General features: G+C 48.5%; 1 long non-coding RNA gene across 1 annotated transcript; it reads left to right on the top strand.

Annotated features, from left to right (window-relative positions):
* The first annotated feature begins 78 nt into the window (after positions 1-78).
* LOC106902174 lies at positions 79-7293 on the top strand. Its single transcript, XR_001414446.1, has 2 exons — positions 79-790; positions 5051-7293. It is a non-coding gene; the product is annotated as an uncharacterized LOC106902174 (long non-coding RNA).
* Positions 7294-7587: the final 294 nt, after the last annotated feature.

A 7587-nucleotide genomic window follows, 5' to 3' on the forward strand; every position in this document is an offset into this window, starting at 1 on the left:
GGGAGTGCGGGGGGCGCCGTCGCGCGGGCCTGGCCCGGGCGCGCGCGCGCTCCGTGAGGGGACCCCCGTGAGGGTGGGTTGACCCCCGTGAGGGCCCGTGAGGGGGTTGGGCCGCGGCCCTCGCCTGTCGCCAGCCTCCGGTCCCCACAGCCCGGCTGGGGCTGGCAGGCGCCGTCCTCGGGGGCAGAGCTAGGCGCGGGGAGGCCGCCTGGGCCCTGAGGAGGCCGCGCCGGTTGTGGGGCGGGGCCGCGCCCCAGGCCTCGGGGGGAGCAGCGTCCGGCACGGCCGGGGGCCCGGTACTCGGTAAAGGATGAGGGACAAGACACGGCTGCGGCCGGAGATGCAGCCGAGCTCTGGGCGCGCTGTTCCCCGGGGTCGTGGCCCCCGCTGAGCCGCCGGTAGATTCCTAACGAGCTCCGTCGGCTGGCCGCGGGCAGCGCCGGTGGGCCTGTGGTAGGCGCCTTCCCTCAGACCAACTCCTCTCTTCCCGGCAAGCCCTGCTGGCAGCCACATTCCTCTGTGCTTAGCATACCGACGCAGCCTAAAAATAGTTGCTGCTCCTCCTCAGTGGAAGGAAAAATGGCTCTGGAGAGGCGGTAGGGAAGGGGCTGGAGATGAGGCCGGGCAGGAATCCTGGAGAGGATGAAGTTCTGTTCAGATGGCAGCTTACGGAGAAGGCCCGTGCAGAGGTTAGAAGGGTTCGATGAATTGAAAGCAGAAGGAAAAGGCCTGAGATGAGCAGAATTTGCTTCAAGTTGAAAGTGCTCTTGATCTACTGTGTCGTTTTAAGGTGAGGACGGCAGAGGAAGTCGTTTACAGGCTGTGTTCACAGCATTACAGGCTGTGTTCGCAGAGTGGTTTGAAAGGTATTGGCTTGCCTGAACAGAGGTGTAGGCGGGTCCTGTAAAGAAGGCTAAAGGAACGCTTTATTTTCTATCGACACTTTCATACATCCCAAAGGAAGGCTGAACGGCTATGCCTTCTCAGAGTATACATCTGTTAGGAAAAGGAGAAATAAAGGCAGCATCTCTGCTCAGAGATAACATTCTACCACTCTTTGAACAATTGCTGTGGCTTTAAAATAAGCCTGGACTCTTGAACAGTTCTGTGTCCGGGGCAAAACAGCAAATGTAATAAGCTTACTGGAGGAATTACTAGGTGTTGGCTGGGCATTTTGCAGGAGCTCAGGTTAGGGGGCTGTAGCGTTCCCTTCTGATCTGAGAGAGAAGAAAAGCAACCAAAAAAGTCCCCAAAGCAGTACAATGAACATTTTGGGCCATCATTATGAGTCATGCCCAGAGCATGATAGCAGTTACAGGGAAACTGTGTAGCAGATTGCTGACACTTAAGTCACTGGAAGTAGGTCTGGATGTGACAACATTTAAGACAGTCAAATAGAATAGAACTTCATTTGTTATCATACGTTTTTACCAAACATTCCTCTTTTCAGTGATCTCTTCTGTATTAAACTGACAGCTCTTATACCTGGGCAGTGGAATGCAAAATACATTCAAATGATCTTGTCAGTACATTCTGCACTTTATGGAAATAGGCAACTATAAAAAACACTGAAAGTGCACGTGCGTGTGCTTGCGGGGCAGTGGGGGGAGGTGGGCATTTTGGGTTCTGTGCTTGGAAGCAGGTGGCTTTCAGAATGAGGTTTCGCTTTGATCAGAGAGAAGATCACCAAGTGAAAAAGTAGTCTCTTTTCCTGGCTGATACTGTTTTAGGCCTCGGGTGTGGAACTGGAGATGGCTTTTGCACCTGGCTGGACAAGAACTTCAAATACAGCAGATTTCTTGAATGCACATTTTGCTCTGGCAGGTCTCTGAACCTTCTGCTTTTGGTAGAATAGCAGATCCCCTGGCCAGAGAGGGGACCGCGGCCTTCCCTCTGTCTGTGCTGACTTTTGTCCCTTTGTGCTGTAGATCCTGGTCACAGCATGGGTCCCTGTGTTGGCCAGATCACAGCTCTGCAGTTTAGGTGCTACCAAAGAGACTGTTAGGAAACAAAAACCCAGTGTGGAAGAAGAATACGAGTCCCCATAGTTGAGATTTCTACTATGAAGAGAATGAGGAAAATTTCCCATTCGCTCTGAAATCATTTTTCAAAATTCATTCACTGCATGAAACTTACTTCTCCCACCAAAGGGGATGTTTATTTCCATGCACGTTTGCAGAGAGATGGGTGGATATGGTGAGTGGTGGAGAGGGGAGGCTGCTCTGTGTGCTGGATGCTTTGCATAGCTCTGACAAAATGAACCCATCGTAATTGCAGTTTATCAGACTCACGGACTTCCTCTGCTTTGTGTTGCTCCCAGAGGAGGTGAAGCAAGCCAGAGTGTATGAATGAAAGTATAAATAGAAGTTAAAATGAAACATAAAAGCAAGCTTTAGACTGAAATGTATCTTTAAATTGCTGGAAATATGCTGTGACATTATTCTGTGTGCTTCTTGTTTAATTGTTGCTTTCTAATTAAAAAACATCTCATAAACCCCACAGATACTATCAAGTATTCTGCATTAAAATAGAGTGAAAATCAAGAATACCTCTCAATAGTTCAGGGTAGACCAAGTGCAAGGAGTTTGTCATTATCCCCCAGCCAAGCCTTACAAAAATGTTTCAGTAGTTACGATTCACTGAAATCTGTAGCGACACCATAGACATAGAAACACACAGCTCCGTATGGGCACAGATAAGGCATTTTAGCTCTTATGGAGCCCCTAAGAGTAGTCCAGGGTTGGTTTTTTTTCATTATCTTTTCACAATGAGACAGTCGATGAGGAACACGTCTCCAGTTTAAGACGTGTTTAAGACCAGTTTAAGACCAAGCATGAATGCAGTGAACAACATGATCAGAAAAAGCAAAATGCTGGTCTACTTGGGGAAAGCAGCAAAGGAAACAGGACGGGGTGATGCTGTGAGGCAGGATTATTCATTAGTTTTTTGTGTTTTTTTGAAACAGTCTTCATTGTTTGTTGTTCTCATGCTTATTTCCCATCTCTTTGGATTCCAGCCCCCCATCATTTTCTGCTTTTTGCACGGAGGTGCAATTTCTGTCATTAGATCAAAATACCTGTTCTGCTCCACAGCAACTTGTTGACACTTGAAATTTGTTGCAAGTCAGTTTGAGCTCTCTCCCCGCGGTGTGACTGGCGTCCCCACCGCAGCTCCCTGCTAGGAACCAGCTGACGCTTTGACATGTGTTATTAAACCCATGTTGAAAGCAGTTGTTCCGAGGCTCAGGTCAGGTTTGCTCACAGCAGCATAGGTGGGGCTTCATCTCCCTCCTGAGTCAGCCCCTGACCTCCTGCCAGGTCCTCCCACCACTGTTCCCTGCCCGTGTCCTCTTCCTGCTTGTTCACTTCTGTGCTCGCTATTGATCCAGCGTCGCATCCATCAAACACCATCTCACCGGCCAAACGCTGGCTTGTGGCCGAGTGCTGCCCCTTGCCATTCGCCTGCAGGGACTACGCCTGCCGGCATTGTGTGCCTGGCTATCCAGTGATGTTATTTGGTTGCCCCACCGTGACCCCTCAGCACGTCTGAAGGGGCAAGCAAAGGGAAGGGGACATGCCCTGGGCCCTGCAAGTGAGAGAGGTCTTCACACTAGATTTTGTGGATGCAGACCAACGTTGACAAGAAGGCAGAACAGCAGAGATTGGCTTTGCAGCTGAAGGTCGTAAGACAGAATTAGAAGCCAATATCCTTTGGAAGGATATTCAAAGCCGATGCGATGGTAAATCAGAGTCAGTATCGCTGAATTTCAGGGAGGGGATGACATACATGGTCACAGGCAGAACCCCAGACAGGCTGGAATCCTCTACAGTTAGTATTGTTTGAGATAAAAGATCATGCAACAGTGCTTAACCTAGCTCAGGGGCCTGGCAGGGTAGCCTTTTGCTCATTTACCCTTTCTCTGCTTTACGGACATTTACCCCCTCCCTTTCCCATGCGTTAGCAAACCATTCTTTTCCCTGTAAATGCATTTTTTCACAACCAGTGCTCCAGCTCCCATACATCCAGTTCACGCCTCCCTGACACAACATTATCTCCTGTCCCTCTGTTGACCCTGACTGCTGTGTTCTGCTTTTCTGCAGTGGGGGTGTGGGCACCTCACGGGCTTGCCCAGTATTGCTGTAGTGGCAAATATAAAAAAGTGTGAGATCTTAAATCGCGTATTTGGTTCACAGATTAAATAGATTCGTAGCTTTGCATTGATATGAGATGATACCATATCACAATACGTATGTACTGCAGAAAGAAATACTTAAAAGCAAGTGATGGTGTGCCTCTTTCTGCATCTTACTGTAGAACTAGGTGTTTTGTAGTGCACAGGATGCTGATCTGCAAGGTTTAAAAATGGAAAAAGAAGGAGAAAAAAAAAAAGGAGGTAACAAAATGAGAAGGAAAGCCAAAGACTGTGCTGTGTTTTGGAAGGAAGCCGGCACAGCAATGCAGCTCTCTTGGCAGGGCTCCTCAAGCTTGCAATACCCTTCCGCATTAGCTTTGAAGGACCAGCCCCATTAGCAGCAATGCAGCATCTTTCCCTAGTTTGCCTGCTGCCTTTCTGAACAAGTCTTCTTGTTTCAGGGACACCTGATAGGTGACATCCTCCAGAACAAGGACAACCTCACGTGATGTCCACCATATTGCCAGCCTCCCTGTGCTGCTCACCATACTGCTGCTCCCATCAGCAGATTTCAGAGGCACATAAACAAGAGTGACATTATCATTCCCAGCAGGACAATTCCCCCATCTTCCACACCCCCAGAAAGCTGTGAGGGCCTGCTATGTGCCCACACGTTTGTTAACCTTTTCCAAAAGTTGATGAAACCCTCGCTTCCACCTCACCCCTATCATGGGCCTGGGATCCCATGCAAGGAGGCAGCCTATGGAAATACTTTTGTCACCAAACCTTAAATTAGGGCAAAACCAGGGAAGGGTGTCCCAAAGCTGATGGTAGGTTGTGCGGTGTTGGTTTGCTTTTGCTGGCACAGAGACTACAACTAATTGTCCTTTCTCCCTGCTTTTTTTTCCTCTCCCATAGCTCCTGACCCTTTGTGGCAAGCATGGACAGAGCTACTTCAGTGACCACTCCTCTCCATTGGAAGGGCAAAACAATATTCAAGGGAGGATGTGACATGGAGCTGCCCACATCCTCTGAGAGACAGAAAAAGAGAGCGCTTGAGTAAAGAATGAAGAATGACAGAGAGGAAGACGGTCAGAAGCTTGGAGATACAGTCCCTCAAAGGTTGGCAAGGCATGTGCACCTCCTGGAGATCACGGGCAAAGATTGCCTTGTGATCTCTTAAGTATTTTTCAGTCTCTTTTCTTTTAAATCCATGTTGTTGGATGTGACTTTTGCTAAAAACAACAAGGCGCAAATGCCTTTCTCAGCATGTCACAACTTTTTTGACCAACCCACATAGACAAACTGGAGACCTTGAGAACATACGCTTCCGTTCTGTATAAACAGTTTAAAATAGATTTTAGCTTTGCACAGCATTATGTGCAGTTACTATTTTTAAATGCACACCAATTAATCCGATGTGTTCATTCCTTTTTTTGCATGTGCCCTCCATTCATGCTTTTGAGTCTCGTATATGTTCAAGTCCCTATCTTGTCATGAAAACCAATATATCTGTACACTTTTAATTAATTTAGAATAATCCAGATGTCCCTCCTCTCCACCATGGAAAAAAATCCTTGTGCTATGTTTTGCACATTAAAACGTGCAGCAATTGTGATTAAAACCTCTCACGAACATGCCAGCACTGTTGATGACTTGCCTCTAGTCTCAAGGAGGGCAACACATCCCTCCTTCTGTGCGGCTGCACGTCCCAGAGATGACCTTATGTTGAGGTGGCTCAAAGCATCCACCAGCTCTGCTTGCTTCCTTCTTCAAGCCCACCTGCACACTTCCACCCTCCTACTAGCAAATATTTTAGTAGCTGCTTATTGTACCTTGCAGAAGGGGCAGTTACTTCTCATCCCCAGACAAACTCTCTCTCTGTCTTCCGGTCATCCACCTCCAGATTCCACTGCTGTCCTGGAGCTGCTAAGGAAGCTCTTCCTGCTGTCCAAATAGCATGTGAAATCTTGCTGGGCAAGGGAGCAGAGGCCAAGGGTGCATCCCAGAATGACACATCCCAGGACGATGATGCAGGGAGGGCTCACAGGAAAGGGCTCTGCAGCTGCAGGACGTTCCCCATGGAAGGAGAGCAGCCCTGGACATCCAAAGTGCCACACACACACCGCTGGTTTCCCCAGATCTGCAGTGCTGGCTCAGCCCCAGCAGTCTGCTGCTTCAGGAAGAGATCCATGAGAAATATCGGCTGGATTTCAGCTTCTTCCTTCTCAGGTGCCCTGTTACACTCACTTTGAAGTCCCTGTATGACTTAAAGGCAGAAATCCAAAGAGCCTGCTGCAAACTGAGCTGTGAGGATTGCTCTGATCGCCAGCGTTTCCTGCCAGCTGCTGACAGCGCTTTGAACATAGTGAGGTCTGGCTCACAAACACTGGTGGATAAATAGGTCCTGGCAAGAGAAATCAGGGGAATGATTTGGTTTGCACGAGGCCACTGGATCCCTTTGCTTTCTGCAAAAGATCCCAGAGTGCGGCAGCAGAGCGATGTGCTACGGGATGCAGGAGCAGAACAGAACACACATTTCTGGAAGCAGCCAGCAATGCCAAAAGACTGCAGCTAAGTAAAGGCAAAAGACACTACTTGGGGTGCAGTGAGGTGGAACGTACGTGCTGATTGTCAGAATTACTGCAGCTGAAGTTACCGTGGGTATATGAAGCCCACAGTCGTGTCTCAGCAGATGCTCATAAGTTTACCCTTAAGAGAGACTGCCACGGATGGAGGAACGGAAATCCCTTTTCCTGCTACATGGCTGGTGTCTGAGCAGCATAGGCAGAGGGCTCTATATTCACTCTGTCCTTTAGCCTGGCTTTTGCTTGAAAACTGCAGGAGAAAACCAAGGAGGATGAATTATGCTGCTGTGAAAACACTCAGTGCACATCTCTAATCAGGCAAGACAGAATAACACCTAAAGCAGAGTCCCAGAGCTGAAAAGAAACAAGAGCTGGTTATGGCGTAACATTAGGTACAGACTTTGCACATTAGTATTTACTAGGCTAGAAAAATTTAAAACTCTCATTTGAACTACCTGATTGGGAAAAAAAAAACCCACAAACATTTTAATCTGACTGCTGGTCTGTAAAGCTAATTTGAAAAATTGTGCTGTTGCAACTTGGCTAAAAAATTATAATGAATTGAAGTGGAAATGCCTGGTTCTGGAGACTTGCCTGTCCCAATGGGAAAGTGTCTTTTCCAACGCTTCCATGGGCAAAAAGACCAGGATAGAAAACAAGGGCCTGTTCCTGCCCGTGCTTAGACAGGTATGGAGCTTCAAGCCCTGCCTGCTGCACTCTCTCCCCATCCCCAAACCAAGACATCCCCTTACTGCCCTGCACCTGAGCCTTCCTTCTCCCACATCTCCAGTGTACCCTTCTCAAACCAGCTGTCCCAGCTTTCCCTGGCACTGTCCCTTGTGTCCCAGCACCCACAGTAACAAATAA

This window comes from Calidris pugnax, unplaced genomic scaffold, assembly GCF_001431845.1.
Source record: "Calidris pugnax isolate Ruff unplaced genomic scaffold, ASM143184v1 scaffold41, whole genome shotgun sequence".
Lineage (NCBI taxonomy): Eukaryota > Metazoa > Chordata > Aves > Charadriiformes > Scolopacidae > Calidris > Calidris pugnax.